Below are 21,742 nucleotides of genomic sequence, written 5' to 3' on the forward strand. Positions count from 1 at the left end.
TTCTCATCGACATGCAAGTCGTGATTCCTATTACAAGAACATGATCAATCTCATACATCACATATATATCATTCATCATATCCTTTTGGCCATATTACATCACACGGCATATGCTGCAAAAACAGGTTAGACGTCCTCTAATTGTTGTTGCAAGTTTTTGCGTGGCTGCTATAGGTTTCTAGCAAGAATGTTTCTTACTTGCGCCAAAACCACAACGTGATATGCCAATTGCTATTTACCCTTCATAAGGACCCTTTTCATCGAATCCAATCCGACTAAAGTGGGAGAGACAGACACCCGCTAGCCACCTTATGCAACTGTGCATGTCAGTCGGTGGAACCTGTCTCACGTAAGCGTACGTGTAAGGTCGGTCCGGGCCGCTTCATCCCACGATGCCGCCGAATCAAGATAAGACTAGTAGTGGCAAGTACATTTACAAAATCGACGCCCACAACAACTTGTGTTCTACTCGTGCATAGAAACTACGCATAGAACTAGCTCATGATGCCACTGTTGAGGAACATAGCAGAAATTCAAAATTTTCTATGCATCACCAAGATCAATCTATGGAGATTCTAGCAACAAGAGAGAGAGGATTGTATCTTCATATCCTTGAAGATCGTGATGCGGAAGCGTTTCAAGAACGTGGATGACGGAGTCGTACTCGCGGCGATTCAAATCGCGGAAGATCCGATCTAGCGCCGAACGGACGGTGCCTCCGCCTTCAACACACGTACAGCCCTGGGATGTCTCCTCCTTCTTGATCCAGCAAGGGGAGAGGAGAAGTTGAGGGAGAACTCTGACAGCACGACGGTGTGGTGGTGGTGGAGCTCATGGTTCTCCAGCAGGGCTTCGCCAAGCACTACAAAGGAGGAGGAGGTGTTGGAGGAGGGAGAGGGTTGTGCCAAGGGAAGGGTGTGACTGCCCTCCCACGCCTCCACTATATATAGGGGCAAGGGGAGAGGGGGAGGCGCCCTAGGGTTTCCCCTAGGGGGCGCCGGCCAAGCAGATTAGATCTCCCTAGGGAAAATCCTAGGGAGACTTGCCCCCCAAGCCAAGCAGGTGGAGGATTGCCTCCCAAGCCAGGTGGAGGCACCCCACCTCCCCAAATAATGTGGGAAAGGGTGTGGGGGGCGCACCACCCCTTAGTGGGCTGGTTTGCCCCTTCCCCTTTGCCCATGAGGCCCTCCAACACTTGTCGGGGCTCTAGAAACACCTTTCGGTCATGCTGGCCATAGCCTGGTACCCCCGGAACACTTTCGGACTCCAAAGCCCTTTGTCCAATATATCGATCTTCATTGCCGGACCATTCCGGAATTCCTTGTGACGTCCAGGATCACATCCAGGACTCCGAACTATCTTCGGTAACCACATATTATTTTCCATAACAACTCTAGCGTCACCGAACCTTAAGTGTGTAGACCCTACGGGTTTGGGAACCATGCAGACATGAACGAGACGTTCTCCGGCCGATAACCAACAGCGGGATCTGGATACCCATGTTGGCTCCCACATGTTCCACGATGATCTCATCGGATGAACCACGATGTCGAGGATTCAATCAATCCCGTATACAATTCCCTTTGTCCATTGGTATGTTACTTGCCCGAGATTCGATCGGCGGTATCCCTATACCTTGTTCAATCTCGTTACCAGCAAGTCTCTTTACTCGTTCCATAATGCATGATCCCGTGACTAACTACTTAGTCACATTGAGCTCATTATGATGATGCATTACCGAGTGGGCCCAGAGATACCTCTCCGTCATACGGAGCGACAAATCCTAGTCTCGACTCGTGCCAACCCAACAAACACTTTTGGAGATACCTATAGTGCACCTTTATAGCCACCCAGTTATGTTGTGACTGGTACACCCAAAGCATTCCTACGGTATCCGGGAGTTGCAAATCTCATGGTCTAAGGAAATGATACTTGACATTAGAAAAGCTTTAGCAAACGAACTACACGATCTTATGCTATGCTTAGGATTGGGTCTTGTCCATCACATCATTCTCCTAATGATGTGATCCCGTTATCAGTGACATCCAATGTCCATGGTCAGGAAAGCATAACCATCTATTGATCAATGAGCTAGTCAACTAGAGGCTTACTAGGGACATGTTGTGGTCTATGTATTCACACATGTATTACAGTTTCCAGTTAATACAATTATAGCATGAACAATAGACAATTATCATGAACAAGGAAATACAATAATAACCATTTTATTATTGCCTCTAGGGCATATTTCCAACACTTAATACACTAGATACATGTTGGATAGCGGTCGATGTGTGCAATAATAGTAGTAGATGCAGGCAGGAGTTGGTCTACTAGTATTTGACGTGATGCCTATATAATGATCATTGCCTGGATATCGTCATGATTATTTGAAGTTCTATCAATTGCCCAACAGTAATTGTTTTCCCACCGTTTGCTATTTTTTTTCGAGAGAAGCCACTAGTGAAACCTACGGCCCCCGGGTCTCTTTTCATCATATTTGCCTTTGCGATCTATTTTCCTTTGCTTTTATTTTCAGATCTATGAAACCAAAAATACAAAAATACCTAGCTGCAATTTATTTATTCCGTGATCTATTTATCCTATCTACCACAATTATCTCACGTTATCTTGCCTACTTGAGGCGCCGTACCCGAAAGGGGTTGGCGAGTATTTGTTATTTGTGTGGTGGTGCTGTTTACATGGTGTTAGGAGGTTCTCCTACTGGTTCGATAACCTTGGTCTCATCACTGAGGGAAATACCTACCGTCGCTATACTGCATCACCCCTTCCTTTTTGGAAAAATACCGACGTAGTTCTAGCAGACATCAAGGGCTTGATCCCTAGTATCCACTAGGTTCTGAGATTGATGTTTCTATGACTTTGCTATGCTTAATGCTTGTCACTAGGGCATGCATGTCATGATTTCAAATCTGAACCTATTATATTTTCATGAATATATGTGTGTTCTTCATCCTATCTTGCAAGTTATATGAACCCATTACATGTTATGATCCGCATACCGCAAAGTGACAATAATTGGGATTCTTTCCGGTGATTACCGTAGTTTGAGGAGTTCATGTATTTACTAAGTGCTAATGTTTGTTCAAGTTCTCTATTAAAAGGCGGCCTTAATATCCCTTAATTTTCTTATGCACCCCGCTGCCACGGGAGGGTAGGCAAAATATGTCATGCAAGTTCTTTTCCATAAGCACATATGACTATGTACGGAATACATGCCTACATTACATTGATGAATTGAAGCTAGTTCTGTGTCGCTCTAGGTTATAACTACTACGTGATGAATATCATCCAACGCAATTATCCATCGCTGATCCAATGCCTACACTTTTATGATCACTACAATATTGCTACTGTTTCTGCTACTATCATTACCATTACTATCAAATTGCCACACTAGTTTGCTACTGATCGCCTTGCTATAGATATTAAGTCTTTCAGGTGTGGTTGAATTGACAACTCAAATGTTAATACTTGTGAATATTCTTTGGCTCCCCTTGTGTCAATCAATAAACTTGGGTAGAATACTCTACCCTCGAAAACTGTTGCGATCCTCTATACTTGTGGGTTATCAACACCTTTTTCTGGCGCCATTGCCGGGGAGCATAACTCTATTTGCTGAGTCACCAAGATCGTTCCCTCTAAGACGAAGGGAGGTAAGGAAGTACCATCTAGCTCTGCACTTGATCCACCTTCTGTTTTCAGTAAGCTTGCGGCACCACCACCTGCTATTAATCCTGAATGGAGCAAGTAATTGATGATGCTATTTCTTCTATTAATGATGCTTATGATGATGCTAGTACTTTGCTTGATAAGACTATGCCACTGGGTGAATTTCTTGATGAACAACTTGCTAGAGCTAAAGAAATTGAGAATACTGAAACTGATGAAATTATTGAAACTGAAATTTTTGAAACACCTATTAGACCTAGCTCTCCTAGATATGAATTGTTTGATATACCTGAGGGTTATGTTATGGATGGAGAGGTAGCTAGGGGTTTTCTTGTTTGCAAGGATAGAGATGACCTTAAGAAATTACTAGTCAAATTGAAAGAAAAATCTTTGAACGCTAGAATGAAATAAGATCAAAAGTTTGCTACTTCACCTATCTTTGTTACTAATAAGGATTATGAATCTCTGTTGATCATGAGTTAGTTACTTTGGTTGAACCCCATCCTTTCCATGGTTATGAATCTAAAACTGTTGTGGCACATCTTACTAAACTGAATGATATAGCCATCCTATTTGCTCATGAGGAAAAAATTCGCTACTACTATATTCTTAAATTGTTTCTTTTCTCATTAAAGGGTGATGCTAAGATATGGTTTAATTCTCTTGCTCCTAGTTGCGTGTGTAGTCCCCAGATATGATATATTACCCCTCTGAAAAATATTTTCCTTTTCATAAGTAACAAGCTGCTTTACAGGAAATATTTAACTTTGTGCAAATTAAAGAAGAGAATCTCCCTCAAGCTTGGGGGAGGTTTCTTCAATTACTAAATGCTTTTCCTGATCATCCTCTCAGAAAAAATGAAATACTTGATATCTTTTATAATGGACTAACCGATGCTTCTAGGGACCACCTAGATAGTTGTGTTGATTGTGTTTTCAGCGAACAAACTGTTGAATAAACAGAAGAATTATTGTCCTACTCCTCCTGCTCGCGGCGCCATGCGGTTAGCTTATCGTGGAGCTCGCGGTCGGCGGCGAGCGCCCGCTCGAAGAGGAGGTCGCTGAGCTCGTCGTCCCGCCGGTGACGTGCGTCCTCCTCCTGCTGCTCGCGCGCAGTGCGCTCGTTGAGCGCCACCTCCGGGCCGACGAGGTAGTCCCGCGGCCCGATGACACCGTGTCCACGTGGGCGCTCCTCCCCCAGCTCGATCTTAACGACGGGGAGGTCACCGGACTCCCTCTCCCTCTTCACCGGCATTAGCCCCGCGCTCGAAGAGCTCCCCCTGCCGGAGTGCCTCGCATGGCGGAGGTCGTACTCCTCCGTCTCGCGGCGGAGGAGGGAATTCGCCATCGGCAGCCCATACTTGGTGTAACGCTGGGCCGCGCGCTTGCACGCCGTGTCGGAGGTGATGCAGCATTTGCGCTCCGGGTCTTTGCCGCCACCACGCCGGCCAGAGCTCCAACTCCTCGTGGATTGGGGACAGAGCGCGGAGTGATTTCTCACGGGCGACAAGAAATGGAGAGGGGGATGAGTGAGACGCGGCAACGGGGGATAGAGTTTCGGCCCGTATCCGGACGGCAAGCCCATAGATATACTGTGTCGGGGGGCGATTTGCAGGCCACCGCAAATATTTTACGGGCCGAACTATACGGGCTCTGGTCTGGCTCAAAAATCGGGCCAAACCCATATAGTCACCGGATTTGTACCGTTTGCGCGAGTATACGGGGTCTGCTAGAGTTGCTCTTACCATACAAGAACCGTACGAGAGCCTTGCATAACGACTGTTTTCCCTCATTCTACTATTAGTATCCATTGTGAGTGAAATTCAGGAGATGTTAAAGTTAATAGGGAAATCTCAGTTACTCTTATTAGCCGTATCAAAAATAAAGTTAGTCGTTGCCTAGCTGCCTACGGGCGTTGTACTCCTCGGACTGCGGGGTGGCTACGAGGAGGTACAGATGAAATTGTGAACCTGTGCAAGGATGATGCACCACCTTAAGTAATGAGACTTTCCTTTCCATCCGAAAAAAAAACTGCTCCAAAAACTATCTGCAAGAGATTCGGTCTTAGCAAAACCGCGTTCCTACAACCGGCTGATCGAACTCTACCGTGCAGAGGGCGAAACCGCTTCGAGAATTAAACTATATTTATCAACATACCAAATCCAAATGGTAGGACCCCGGTTCACTGCGTCTCCCTCATTACCAACCTTTGCACATGCCGGTTGTACGTCTGGATGCGAGGCAAGGGGCAGCTCTAGCCTAGCTAGGCAAGGCGCCATTTGGTCAGCATTGTGGAAGCACTCTATCTCTCGGCTACCAGAAAACCTTAGCCACTATCCAAATAACTAGCCTTGCTTCTAGCTGCTCTTGCCCGAGCGGGCAAGATAATTCCGGTCGGTGAGCTAGCTATCCAAACCCGTACTTGCTTGCCTAATGCCTAATGTCGACCGGAGGCTTTTATGGTCCGTTTGGCTGGAGGCCAAGGGTTGAGAGTTAGTTTGGCAACAACAACAACAAAAATTGTGGATCGAAGGCGGTTTCGTTCGAATGAAATCGGAGGGACGGGCTCCTAGTTTTTTTTTAGTTATATATTAAAAATGCACTATGACGGTCGGCTCAAGCGAGTTCACCTTAGTTTTGCTCCCATTGCTCCATCAGTCCAATAATCAATCAGTAAGTGCTTCTTCACGTGCATGCATATCTGCGTACAGCAGCGTACTTGATGCATCATCACGGTCATCCTACTTATGACCTAAATCCACTTTGGCCGTGTTGTCTCTGTCGCCTTTTCCTTGATCAATCGTCACGGCCTCTTGCGCTGTCACTGTCTCCAGCTTCCCCAGCCGCATGCCTTGCAAGCGGTCTTTCCTAGCAAGTTCCTTCTCACTTGACTTGACTCCAGGTCTCGTCTTCCAGTCGGTTGACGGTTGGGTCCCACTCTTTTGAAGCCTTGTACCTGATCGAACCGTTTATCTTTCCCTAATAACAATAATAATAATAATAATAATAATAATAACAACAACAACAACAACAGAAACACTAACGCCCACACGTATGAGCGTTTTTCAACTCGCCCACACGTTTGGATGGTCGTTGATTGTCTTTTGCACGAATCTTGACACGAAAAGGTGAATTTGGTGTGCCACGTAGGACGAGACTGGTGTGTGGGCGTTGGAGAGTTTGCCCACACGCCCTGCATCACGCTGTTGCCAGCTGCGCTGTGTGGGCGAACTAGTTTCTGCCCACACAGCCACCACCTAGTTCATGCGCGTGTGGGCAAACTGATTTTAGCCCACACGACACTCCTACGTTGTGGATGGCAACTGTAGTTGTGCGAATGTGGCAACTAGGTAAACAAACATGGCAACTGTGATTCTTTTGCTAGACGGCAACTGCAGTCGCGCGCACATGGCAACCAGATAAACACACATGGCGACTGCGATTAACAATACATGGCAACTATGGTTGGACCACACGTGGCAACTAGGTAAATACTCATGGCAACTACTGTTTGACCATGTGTGGCAAGTAGTTAATCATACATGGCAACTACGGTTTGATTACACGCGGCAACTAGCATAAATTAGACATGGCAACTATAGTTAATCAAAACATATAGAGTTGCCATGCTTTTACAACTACACTTGCCATCCCGGATAACTACATCTGCCAACCAGGATGGCAACTAAATCATCATCTCGCGGGGTACCTAATGTAGCTGCGCTAGGACGTGTGGGCATTTTTGCTTCGTGCCACACGGGCGGGATGGAGATGAGTAGTATTTGTTGGGCGTGTGACACGAAGTAGCCGCGCCCACATGTATGGGCGTTATCGGCGTCCTAATAGTAATAAACTTTCCGTAATCTTTATCTTTATCTTTATCTAATATTAAAGGGAGGATTGTTTCTTCACTTTTTTTCGTTTACGGTGGGACCAAACTAATTTTCGTCCGTCAGAGATCACTGGTTATTTTTCTCGTCCGTCATGGGACGCTGAGTTATTTTTTTACGTAGACTTTCTCAAAGAACTAGGCCGGCCCATGAAGATATTGATAGGCTGCGACGACAAACTGTAGCTTCAAACAAAGATGCCCTTAGGGGAAATCGAACCCTGGATGTCATACTACAACGTCACGCTATAACCAGTTGACCTACCAAGCTTTGGTGGTTATAAGATAGTGCACGGCATTAAGAACAAATCTTCACTGCAGATACGAATATTTTTAAAATTTCGAACGCAATTGTTATTTAAAATAATACCGGAATGTTTTGTGAAACGAAAACACTTTACAAATTTTTAAACATATTTAAAAAATGAAAAATTTCTGAAAATCATGAACAAGTTTTTCAAATAGGAACATTTTTAAAATTCCAAAACAAAATGTGAAAACGCAAACATTTTTAAACTCCCGAGAAAAACTGGAAAATACAAAAAAATAAAACTCCTGCAAAAGGGAAAACATGAACATTTAAAAAAAACGAACAATTTGTTGAAACATTTTTTTGTGAAATTCCATAAAAAAACTCTGAAAAGTTGTGAAAATTTCGAAAAAAATCCATTTTTTAAAAAAATCCAACAAAATTTGAAAACATGTTTTTTAAAACATTTTCAAACAAATTTGGAAACAGGAACATTATTTGAAATTCCTGAAAATGAAAACATGAACATTTTTTCAATTTTGTGAACAATTTCTGAAAGGAGGAACATTTTCTGAAATTCTGAACATTTTTTAAAAGTTGTGAAAAATCAGAACAAAACAATCCGAACAAACTTTAAAAAACACAAACATTTTCTGAAAATCCTAAACTTTTTTTATTTATTTACAAATATGAAAACACGACCATTTTTGAAAATTTTAAAAGCACGGTCATTTTTTTATATAGAGAGGGTTTGTTTGAATATTTATCCCACCTCACTTCGATCCACAAAAATCCACCAGTTTATATACGCCGAAGAGTTGTCGAGTAATCATCAAGCCCAACGAAGGGTAAGTTGCGGGAGTGAAGGAATTAAGGTTAGCTCTAATTAAATGAAATTGTGGGAATAGAGCCTGACAAAAGAATTAATGTTGGCTCTAAACAAAAATGTGGGAAGTATGGCTGGATTGTTGTCTGGTGATGTGCTTGCATGTACCATGCAGTGTATGATATGGCTGAATCTAACTAACAAAAGATATAAGATACCTAGTTGCAGTGGTATATATAGCTGGTGAGTGACGGCTGAATCTTAATGCAGGCTAATAAAACAACCCCCGAGATGTGTGCAACACGGGACATGTTGTTGCCTTCTTTTCATGGGATCAATCGGGTCTCGCTAGCAAACTACTCAAAAACGAAAAACGAAGCTAACAACCTGCCTCCAGCTTTGATTTGTGGGCGACCTATTAACCTTTTCAATGTGCAAGGGAATGTTTTTATTTCTCGGTGTTTTTGTCGCTATCAAGTTTTACTTTTCTGAGAGAAGAAAATACCAGGTTAATCTACATGCAATTTTCGATCGAGCATTGTTGCTGCAAACGACACACACAACAGTTTGAGGCCCGCTGCTGTCGCACAAAGCATAAGACAACGTTGGAAGGTCAACCGCTTGCTACGTCCGGAAGCACGCAAATGGAACACTAGTCGCCGCTATTATTTTTCTATTGGGAAGTTGGACCGGCAAGCTGCAAAACAGACTACATAAATGCTGCCAGGACAACAAATCACACGCACAATGTAGCAAAGACGACCACATGGACACAACAAGGACGACCGCCATTGCCGAACGCATGTTGTAGCAAGGTCAATCAGTGTTGCTACAAGTTGGATATGCGGAGATGTAAAGATAACTAAGTGTAGATGTTAGGATTATAAGGAGAACTAATTGATCCTTAGCACCGGTCTTAAGGGTTGTTGCGTGATTAATGGTTGACTGGTATGTCTTTTATAGCTTGATGTGTGTCTCCCTCCCGTGAATTTGGATGCTATCTTGCCACATTGGTGGACACCTTAATTTTAATCCCGTTGCAACGCACGGGCATATCTGCTAGTAATAATAAAGCGCTTATTGCTTTTGATCGTACGTCATCAGTATATTTGCAGAAAAGTCCCTATACCTTTTGATAATTCAACTCGCACTCCCTTTTTAAGTAGATGTCTAAGAAAACGTTTCAGTTTTGCAGAAACCCCCTACATCCGTAAAAATTCAAGCCGTAATCATTTTTTTATCTTATCCACGTGCTTTCTTTCCAGCCGCGGCGGAGCAGGAGAAGGTGAGGGGCGGCGCCCTTGTCGGCTGACGGCTACAGCTGCGGCGGAGGAGAAGGCGGATGTCGTGGGCGCGTGCTTGGGTAAGGGAGGCCACCCTTGTTGCGCGAGGAAGAGGAAGAGAGAGGGGTTCGCGGGCGGCGCTGCTGGTGGCGGAGGAGATCCTCATCGGCGGCGGCGGCGCAGCGCTGCGCGTGCGGCGTGGGTGACGGAGCGAGGTGAGGGATCAGGAGGAGGCAGCAACATGATGGCTGGGTACCTCCGATTTGAACAGAGAAGATTCGGGTGCACGGGTCGATCTTAATTACCTTTGGTAGTACCTTTGCACTTGAGGCCAACTCCACCGCACGACCCTAAATCTTACCCCATTTTGTTCGGATTTTGTCCGTATGGGGTAGAAATAGTGAGAACAAACGCCGGACAGAAGCCGGACAAACTCGCTGCACCCACCGCTGCTACCCCATATTTTGTCCGGATTTTGTCCGTGGTGGGTGGACGTGGTGGGCCAGGTACAGAAAAAGAGAGAATGACAGGTGGGGGCGAGGGCGGACACAGACGGACAACGAGGACACGAAGACGTACGCTTTCTGTCCGCTTTGGCCCCAAACCGAGAGCAACTTTGGTCTGAAAATGGGGCAAAATCGGACACAGACCGGACGAAACGTCCGTATGCTCCCATGCGTTGGGTCGTTCAGTTTGTCCGCTTTACCCCATTAAATGGGGCAAAAGCGGACACAGACCGGACGAAATGTCCGTATGTTCCTATGCGTTGGATCGTTCAGTTTGTCCGTTTTACCCCAAACAAACACAAACAGATGATTTGGGGTAAATTTGGGTCACGCGGTGGAGTTGGCCTGACCTGTTGCGCGCTTTTGCTCATAGTGCGCTGCGGATCCGTGTCGCATCTAGTCAGCTATCAAATCGTCTCCAGCTGCTAGCTGGCTATATATGGAACAGTGAGACAGCACTGTATACCATGGAGACACAGCGAGAGGCGGGCACCTATATGTACCATCCGATCTGGCGCAGCGAGATGCGGCAGGGAACCGGCGCGGTGCAGCTGTAGCGAGCAAGGAGGAATTGGCAACTTGGCATCACGTCGCATCGGTCGATCGCGCGCGTAGATGTTCAGATGCAAATTGCGTTCCTTTGGCCCCGTCACATCTTGCTGCGGGTCAATCAATCTAGCCTGTCCAGTCGCTCGCGTCGCACGATCTCGTCATGCGTGAAACCGTCTAGCCGGCCAGCTAGCTCATCAACATTTTTTTTTCAGAAACTTTCAATTTCAATCATGAAACTACAACGCCGACCCTCAAACATTCGACGACCGTCCGAATCGCACTGTCCGGACTATGGAAGCCATCCAACGCGATTCTGTATCAGTCCGTGACGTGATCTGGACGTGTTTTCTTTCACAAACTGGAGACAAAAATGGAGAGATTTGTAGAAGTTCGGACCGTTCCAAAGGCCACTTCTAACCGCTCTGGCCCACCAAGACCATTCCCGTCCCGTGCACGCTTCCCTCACAATGCTAGCTGCCCAAATTCATGCATACCTCTGTAGAACATGTCGCTCCACATTGAAGGCGGCTTAGAAGAACGGACGTGACATTTCACTGGCTCCTTCATTGAAGCGGCGCGCCGGCCGTGGGCGCCTCCCGCTACACGCCCGGCTAAACACGCCTCCCAGCCCGCATTCAAACATCTCCATTAAATCCACATGAAAGTCGAGAAACCTACTTCGGCCACACGTCCGTTCAGGAGCAGGCCGGCATTAAATTCAACGTCGGCCGAGCTCCTCCCACCCACCTTCTATTTAAATGAGGCCAGATGCCGGACAAAAATCGCACCACTCTGCCGCTCTCTATCTCCTTTTTCACCATTTTCTCCACTCTTCCGATGGCATACGACGTGCCGGAAGAGCTGCTCTCCAGCATAAAAGCCGGTTGGGTCACCCGCTGAGCAAGGCAGCTCGATGCTCCACCTCCCTCACTTAGCCCGACGGAGCTAGTTGCCGCCCCAAGCCGGTGCATGGTTCAACAGCTCACCGCTCGAAACCAACTGACAGAGGAGTGGCGAATTGCTCCATCCCACGACGAGGAGCACGACGGCACGGGCATCGTCGCTGCTGTCGACGACACCGCGTCGTCCCGCGCCTCCCATGTCTGTGGCCGCGCCAACCGTTCCTGCGCCCACGCCTACCGTGCATGCGCCCGCGCCTCCTGTGTTTGCGGTCGCGCCATGCAGGCAAAGACAGAAGTCGGGTGCACGGAGATCGACTAGTCGATGGCCAGCGCGTCCGTGTTCACCGGCATCATCGAGGAGAAGTAGAACACGGGAGACCACCGCCACTTGGGTTCCATGAAGGCCACCGCCGAGGCGACGCCGGCGTAAAATAGCAGGTATCTTTCCCGGTTCTTCTTCCCCGCAGACCATTGTCAACCCCGCATGGGCTCCCCGCATGGGCTCTACTAAAGCGGAGTCGTCCCCTTTCCCTCCCGCTGGAGCATCAACCAAGGGTTTACTCCAATGAGCGGAAAGCGAGCCGTCCTTTGCATTGAAGTATATATCTCCGAGGCTCCCGGCAGTCCGGTGATTAGGTTGTCGAGCATGAGGAAGGCAAAGGGATATATGAACGACCATTTAGATTAGGTATTAATTGTCGGAAAAACTATTTTCCAGTCGACCCGAAACTAACAATAGATCCGCACTGATCGAACTGTCATCCCGTAATCCACGCGCTGGGGCGAGAAAAATAAATGCTTGGAAATGAGGATCGAAGCCACGACCGCTTGAAATATGTTGCATCAAGCTACCCAGCTCATTCGACATTAGTTGTTGTTAACACTGTCCAGATCTTTCCTTTACCACAGTTAGGTAGTTTTTTTACCACATTGAGTGTGACGTGAGAAAAATGTTTTTATTTTGCTTTTTTGATGTGAGAAAGCTTCCCACCACGAGAGTGGCGTTTGGGCACATGGGAGCATATGCTCTTGGATTTTAAAATGGGTTTTAAACATATTTTAAAATGTCACAAAATTCTGACAAAATGATTCTCGCATACATCTTGACATTCTATGTGCATACAAACCCGTTTCGTGTAAAACCGACAACTTTTGTGTCATGTGCAAAAAGACAAAAAATAGTGTTAAAATAGGATTTTCATTGGACATTTTTTGTCCTTTCTACACAAGGCATATAAGATGGCGTTTTTTCACAAAACTTGGCATGCATACACATAATGTTGAGATGTGGGCGTTAAATTTGTGTCGGATTCTTTTGACATTTTGAAATATATTTTCCGATGGCAGGAGCATATGCTAACATGTGCCAAAGTGAATTTCCGTCCCACCACGCCATTCTTCATGTTAGACATAGGAAGGTTACCTTTTTGACCCGCTTTGACTATTGCATTAGTACATACTTTTTTCAGTTTTTTGGGCTCGTTTTTTGCGCAACTTTAGTCCTATACCTCACGTTTATATGCATGTTCATCAATTTTGTTCCCGCGTGCAAATTCTCACTAACTTTTTTCCATCGACTTTTGTGTCAACAACTTTTTTCACCAATTATAAATTACCCCCGTATTGCTTCTGGCCATCCGTCATTTAAATTACCCCGGAAGTTGTCATAAATTGCCCATTATGCCACCCGTAAGTAAAACGATTAGGTTTTATTCTAAAATCACTACTGGACTCAGTTCTTATAGCATGAACACTGATGTAACACAAGCACATGGACAGCCCATGGTTAAGGCGCTCTGTGGTAAGCGCGCCTCCTATGTTGAGCCCCAAAAAAAATTGACATAACTTCCTATAGGTTAGTTTTTGTAAGCTATACAAAATGATAAATGCCTATTTTGCTTTCATACACAACTATGTTTATTCTTGTACCACGGTACTGGTTATGGTAAACACCGGTACGCTAGGTCAAGACGAGACACATCATTCATCAGTCTAGCTCTGGCAGGGTCCATCAATGCAGTTTGCTCAACCAATTCTTTTTTTCGTTGTGGCGTATTAGGAAATCAAATCGTGATCCGACCATCACATTTTTAGTTTTTGAAATGACTTTTTAGAAGTCCCTTATTTCATCATGACATCCCTTAGACATAGTTTGTGAAATGATATTTCAAAAGTCCTTATCTTATCCTGGCATTTGATTTAGACTTTTTTATATCTACCACACCTGCATAATCTCTCGTTGCAACGCACGGGCATATTTGCTAGTAGAACTAATAAAGGAAGTATGTTACAATTTTCATTATTCTTTTTGTCTGGAAAAAACTATCGATCTATTCATCATCGAGTTGTACAAATAACACTAAAAATAAAAATTACATCCATGCCCGTAGATCACCTAGCGACTGTTGGAGTTGTGTCGAATATTTTGTATAATGTAGATTGCAATTGAAGTTGGAGTCGCATGGTGTGTAGACAGGGTATGTTGTAGTGTCCTAGTAGGACTCTTATATCCTAGACCTCCTATGTAATGTGAGATAGACACATGATGTAATCTATGCCAACGTAATAGAACAGGCACACATCGGGAGCCAGCAGTTGAAGTGCTGTATTGTGACGGTGTCACAGGAAATGCACCCAAAGATTTTTTTGAAATGCAACAAACATTTTGTTAATACAGTAACAATTTAAGGGCTGGCAGGCTGGCCCAGGCAGGGCGGCCGAGGCGCGGACGTGTGGGCGCTGGGCTACACAGCGATTTGCGGGCGCACCTTATATCTCGCCTTCAGCGAGTCTGGCTTTGGACTCAATAAAGGAGCGACTGAGCTGGGCCGGCCCACTAGTGCGGGGTGCCACAGCCTCTTTTTTTCTGAAATGTTATATTTTATTTTTTTTCTAGTTTTTACTTTAAAACATACGAAATATGTATATTAAAAAACTTTTCAAAAAACATTTTAAAAATAATTACAAAGTATTTGAAAAATATTGAACTATTACTTAAAAAATGTTGGAACAAGTATGTAAAAAAAATATTGATCATGTATAAAAAAATTGATCAAGTATTTGAAAAAATGGTGAACAAGTATTTGAAAACATGTTGATCATGTATATGAAAAAATATTGATCAAGTATTTAAATAATTATTTAAAAAATATATAAAATATATTGACCACGTATTTGTAAACATATTCATCATGTATATTAGAATATAGAATGAAAAAAAAGGAACAAAGAAAAAAGAAAAAGATGAAAACCCGAAATAAACAAAATAGATCAAAAGAAAAGGAAAATGAAAATAATGAAGAAACAAATGAAAAAACCCAGAGTAGAAAAAAACAAAATAATAACAAAAAATCAGAGAAAAATAAGAAAGGGACATTTACATTTGTGCCCTTAAATCGAACCCACTACTCAAATTTACACCTAATTTTGAAGTGTGTTAAAATTTGTTCTTCTAGCATTTGTTCTTCTTATAGAAATGTCCTTCCGTACCATTGCCTGGCTAGCTGGCTTTGACCGTTTATTAGACATTTTCTGGACGTTGTTGCCCATACCGAATTAACTCACTGACATGCGGGGCCACTTTAAAAAATTATAAAGAAAATACTCTTTCTCTCACCCCCCTCTCTCTCACCCACTTACATGTGGGGCCCAACCAAAATAATAAAGATAAAAAACTTTCTCTCACAACTTCTCTCTCCCTGACATGTGGGCCATGGGACCCAATGCCAGAGTGAACAATGGTCCACACATGCCCGGTCGTGAGCGGCTGCTCACCGGCGGCTGCGTTCGCCGGCGGCTCGCCATAGGCAGCCGAAATACCGCGAGAGGAGGGGCGAGGCATGCGGTGTAGCTGCGCGAGGCACGCCAGATACGTTGGGCACGACAAGGGTAGGCGGGCGAGCGCACGACTATCCAGCCGAGGTCGATCATGGCGGCCGGCTTCGGCCAGGGGGCACCGGGCATGGAATCGGACGGGGGAAGATTCGGGTGGAGCTACGCGCGCGTGGGGAAGGATATGACGGTCGCGACCATGTCGGCGTGGACACCAGCAAGTTGCAGGCTCGAGAAGAACCACTAGGTCGTCAACGGCGGGCGACGGGGGAACTGGTCGAGGTGGCACATGCTGGAGATTGCTTGGAACGAGGGAGAGAACGGCAGAAGCTTCGAGATTACTCCATCTCCACGGATATGAAGAAACAGACTATGGAGTCCTGTGCTCACAAGGGGAGGAGATCGGGGTGCGGTGGTGCAGTGCCGGAGGCGAGGAAGACGAGAAGGGCGCGGCTAATTTGGGAAGTTTGCCGACAATTAATTCTACAGGAACACTATAGAGGAGAAGCAAAGCTAATGAGCAAGACTTTGAGGCGCAGGTGGCCGTTGTCCGTGAAAACGATGGAGGTGGCGGTCACCGGAGTACTGTGTCGTGACAAGGCAGTGTTGAAATTTGCTAGTAGGCCTTTGGCTCAAAGGCCAACTAAAAGTCTGAAATTCTCTTGGCCCATTCATGCATAGCTAGTGAGTGGTGTGAGTGGGACTAAAGCTTAGTTCCACCCCGGAAGTTGAGTGAGACTTGCACCTTCTTATAAGATGGGCTCTTCTACCAGTTGTATGAGCATGAGAAGAGGAGACCAACACGCGCGCTCCTCCTTCTCGCTCGCCTTGCCACGCCCCGGGTTGCAGGAATGAGCCCAAGACGGAGCTATGCACGTCATCTATATTTTTGCTGCTCGGGAAATATTAATAAGTCATTAATTAATAATTAATGGATGCATTAATTACTCGTCCGTTTCCGATTCTTTTGGATCGTAGGGCTGTTACTTGGACGTAGGGTTTTCTCCATGACCTAACCGGCTCACATTATATAGTCAGGCAGACGTCTACCCTAGCCGCCGCCACATCATATGGTTTCGCACCCCCATTCCATATCATTGCGCCGCCACACAAGTCTTCTCCATCTCTTCTTTCGGCGTGCACCGCGAGAAGGGACAGCAGGCCTCCGGAACCCCGCCTCTCGTGATCCTGTACAGGAGAGGGGCGATCAGATTTTTGGGGAGCGCACTCGCGCGACTGCTGGCAGCGACGACTGCACCAATGGCTTCTTCCCTGACCTCGGCAACCTCTTCTCAACAACATGGGCGATAACATCAACGGTGCCGCCCCGTTTCACCGTATGTGATTTTGTCCTTCTTATTCGAGATTGTGCTAGAATTCATGTTTCTAGTTTGCGTCCTAGATTCGATCTGTTCATCTACTATGCTAATCCGCATGATTAATTTAATCTATGTTATTACTGTCATGATTTATTTAGTGCTCATTCGGATTAAACCCGGTAATAATTTGCTCATATAGTCAACAGGCAGAAGGAGGAAAAGGAATTGTCGTGGTATTGTTGGGAGGCTTCATGAGGTTTTCTCGGAGCTGAGGGAGCGGAAGGGTCACCGGAGCTCGTCAGCACGGCCGGTTGAGGATGAAACGGTCTGAACTTAGGCGAGGAGCCTCGCCGGATGATGGCGGAGCTCGGGCACGTGTGCTCAAGGTCAATGAAGGTGTGTGGCCGCGTGCACAGCTCACGGCGGCCAGCAGACGCTGCGAGCTACTTCGTGCACGACCTGATGGCAAGGTACAGGGAGCAAGGGTGGTGCACGTGCTCTATTTTTTTCCTTGAAGTGGGTCCTACATGTAAGTGACAAATAGAGAGGTGATAGATAGTTCTTTTCTTTTTTAGACGAGGGGGCCCACGTGTAAGTGACATACGCAGCGAGGGGCAAAAATGTCAAAAAAAGGTGAGACACCAGTCAAAGCCTTTTGACTTGAGGAAAACGGCACGGAAAGGCATTTTTATAAAATGCACCTAACGGCAGAGGTGATAAATTGGAACATGCTTTGAAATTAAAGGCAAATGTGAACAGTGGGTTTGAGTTAGGGTCACAAGTGTAAATGTCCCAATAAGAAAAGCTAACAAAAAAGAAAAGAAAAGGGTAAAAGCCTAGAGAAAACATAATGGAAATGAAGAAAACGAAACGAAAAGAAAAACCCAGTAAAAATAGGAAAAGTAATGAACTTGTGTGAAAACCGGCTCGCTTTCTTTCTAGTAGGTCATGTCCTACCTAATACCTAATGTACACTAAGCCGAAGCTGGTGCAGTGGCTAGCGTGTGTCAGAAGAAACAGGGAGATCTCATGATTGATCCTCCTGGGCACAACATTTTTTACACTTTTTTTATGGAAAAACTGCACTAACAGGCCGGGCCGATACTATAGCCCCTCGCTGCGAGAGATCCGTTCGCCTCCCTTACTACTCTATATTTCTGAAAAAAATGCATTGACAGCCCGACCTGATACTGTAGCCCCTCACTACGAGAGATCCGTCCATCTTGTTTAAAGAGAGAAATAGCGCGCGGGGCGATTTTCTGTGTTCAGGCAAGCAAGGCCTAGGTGCCGGAGGCGGGCCTGGTGCTTGGGGCACGGAGGCTGCCTGCAAGAGCTGCTGAATGACGTGTTGTGCATAGCCGAAAAGAAAGAAAAGAAAAAGACAAGATTTTGTTTGAAAAATAGGGGTTGGCACAGGGACCGAACAAGAGAGATAAGTTAGAACCGTCCTTAAAGCCGCACAAAAACTGTGCTAGTTTCTTTTTTGCTCACGTACTCTGTTTTGTCTCAGTTTTAGTCCAGGGCAACTTTGAAGCTTATCTTAGGGTGGTAGCCAGAAAAATGTGTTAAAGACCTTATTAAGAAGTGAAGAAGAATAGACGTCTCCCGTTTTTGTTTCTTCAACTCTATGCCTACACTGTTACGTTATTGATGGATTAGCTTCAATTGATGTAACTGTACACTTTCTGGTAGGTCTGAGATGCGACTGAGCCAGATCGATCCTGAGCTAGCTACTTGTCTCCCTTAAGTCTTACAGCTAGACAAATGCACTGGACTACAAAGAGGAAATTCCTGTAGGTTCGTAATGCATCTGTTTTTGTTCTGGCATTCACACCAATCATAAAACAGTGTTTGTTAGTAGCGAACGTATATCAAACCATCATTTTTCTTCTAATTACACTTGTAAAAGCATCGATGCATCTACGTCGCTTAATTTTATTTTCAAATGATAACGCCTACACGTGTGGCATATTTGCACATCGTCTACACGTCTTGATCCACGTTGATTATGTTTTATACGAATCCTAAAGGAATTTGAGTGCCACATAGGCATAGCGTGTTGTGTGGGCGTTAGAGCGCTCGCCCACACGACCCACAGCGCGCGGTTGCCAGCTGCGCCTTGTGGGCGAACCAGTTCCCGCCCACACAGTCACCAATCAGTCCACGCGCGTGTTGATGAACTGCTCTTCGCCCACACGACGCTCATACGGTGATAGATGGCAACTGCAGTTGCGCGTATGCGGCAACTAGATAAACACACATGGCAACTATGATTCCTTGGTAGATGACAACTGCAGTTGCGCGTACGTGGCAACCAGGTAAACACACATGACAACTATGATTAACCATACATGGTAACTATGGCTGGACCATACGTGGCAACTAGGTAAACACACATGACAACTATTTGTTTGACCATATGTGGCAAGTAGTTAATCATACACGGCAACTATGGTTTAACTGCACGCGGCAACTAACATAAAATAAACATGGCAACTATAGTTAACCAAAACAGAGAGAGTTGCCATGCTTTTACAACTAAATTTGCCTCGGATAGCAACTAAAGCGTTATCCCGCGGGTAACCAACGTAGTTGTGCCAGAATGTGTGTGCATTATTGTTTCATCCCACACGCGCGGAATAGGGTTCCGATTGCGGGCATACTCATCGCGCTTGCGTTTTGACGCGTCGCGGGGAACCAAGAGCCATTCAACGTACGGCACGTTTCTGGGATACGCCACCGGGTCTGACAGTAAAAGGTAGCGTTGATGAACTGGTTTCAAGCTGTGCTGATCAGTTCTGCTGTTACTAATATAACATGGCATCTTGCTGCTCTCGGTCGATGTTCTGTCATCTCTGAAAAATATCATTATCACCTGTTTTATTTCCCCGTCTTTTCTGCGCTTTGATGCGCAGCCTGCTCTGTTGCACATCGATCCTGGCGTGTGACTGGTTTCGTCGCCGTTCACTCTCCGTGGAATGGAGAAGTGAAAGCGGGCAAGTAAGCCTGTCTACTTCGTCCCTTTTGTGTAGTCCTGGGATCAGAGAAAATAACTGGCAATCTGCATCAGCCTGGTTTTGAGACGCGACTTGTTTGCCACGACTGTTTTGCGTTGGCAGCTACTGCAGTTGGTTGTACTTCTTCTGATTTCTTCTGATTATATTTATGCAAGACACATTACGAGTGCCAGCTATGCTGTAACTTTATTTGCGAGGCACAGCAACTGGATTGTTGTCGATACAAGGGAAAACAGAAACTAGTATCAGTGCTTTTGTATTTCGAAACCTGTTACTGATATATCGTGGCATCTTTTTGCCCTCGATCGATGTCCTGGCATGACAGGCTTTGTCGCTGTTCACTCTCCATAGAGTGGGGAAGTGAAATCGGTAAGTAAGCCTATTTACCTAGTCGCCGTTCATTTGTTCACCAAGTCGCGAGACAGCGGGAGGAAGGAGACGAAGGTCCCAAACGTCAGACCAAAAAGGTGGACTAGGGCTCGCCCTAGTTGTGCTCTCGGGTATTTTCAGTTACTAGTAGGAGTAAGAGCATCTCGAGCCGTTGGCCTCTCAGGGGCGCGTAAAATCGTCGTCTGGGGGCGAGCCGACGCAAAAAACGGCCTGTGGCTGAGTTGGTTCCCAGTCGCCGCCCCACGGCTGCCCTCGGACAGCGTCTAGTTTTTTTCTTAAACTTATTTGGCTAAAATTCGGCAAACTTGGCATATATTAGACATGTTCACGGTCTTACATAGCAAATTTATATTAAAAAATGCTAACTAAGGGGCGAAGAAGTCGGTGAACACGGAGTAGTCGCCATCGTCGCTGCCATCCTCGCCGCCGTCGTCGGCGGCCTTCTCCTCCTTGACGCGTCCGCCCCTGCTGGACCCCTGGCCAGCGTCGCCAAGGTGGACCGGTGGCGGTGGTGGTGCGTCGTCGTCGTTGCTGTCCTCCAGGACGACGACGCCTCCTTCGTCGCGGCCCCAGCGGCGCTGCTCTAAGCGCTGCAGGGCGGCGCGCTGGCGCTCCATCCACATTTTGAGGTAGTCCTGGCGTGCCCACTTCAGGGCCGCCTCGTCGTCGAGCTCCATGCAGTGCTCCGTCTTCACGGCGGGAAGCCCCGGCTCCGTCTTCACGGCGGCGAGCCCTGGCTCCGTCTTTGGCTTGACGAAGCGCGGAGGAGCCAACGAGGAGGCGCGCCTGCCGCCCTTGTTTATGACAATGCCGGCGCTGCGAGTGCGCCGCCCGAGCGGCGTCTCCGCTGCGGGCTCGGCCTTAACGCCGAGCAATGCCGGAGAGCCGGAGGAGTGGGAAAAAGAGCGCGAGGAGGAGTGCGAGGAGGAAGACGAGGAGGAGCCAAACTCCTGGGCATCCATTGCCCGGTGCGCCGGCGGGGGGCGGCCGCCGTGGGAGGGTAGGTCAGCGGCGGTTCGTTGCCGCCCTCGAGGTACGCCAACACACCGTCGAGCGTGCGGCCGGGGGTGCCCCACCACACGCGGCGGCCCTCGCTGTTCTTCACGCCGCCCACCACCGGTGCCCCGTTGGTGGACGCCATCCTTCGCTCCTGTCAGCGCTCGAAGTACGCCGCCCACGCCTCGTGGTTGTCGGCGGCGTATTGGGGGAGGGCGAGCTGCTCGTCGGTGAGGGAGGCGCGCACGCGATCGATCTCGGCGGCGAAGTAGGCAGAGCGCACCTCGAC

Source organism: Triticum dicoccoides, chromosome 6B, assembly GCF_002162155.2.
Source record: "Triticum dicoccoides isolate Atlit2015 ecotype Zavitan chromosome 6B, WEW_v2.0, whole genome shotgun sequence".
NCBI lineage: Eukaryota > Viridiplantae > Streptophyta > Magnoliopsida > Poales > Poaceae > Triticum > Triticum dicoccoides.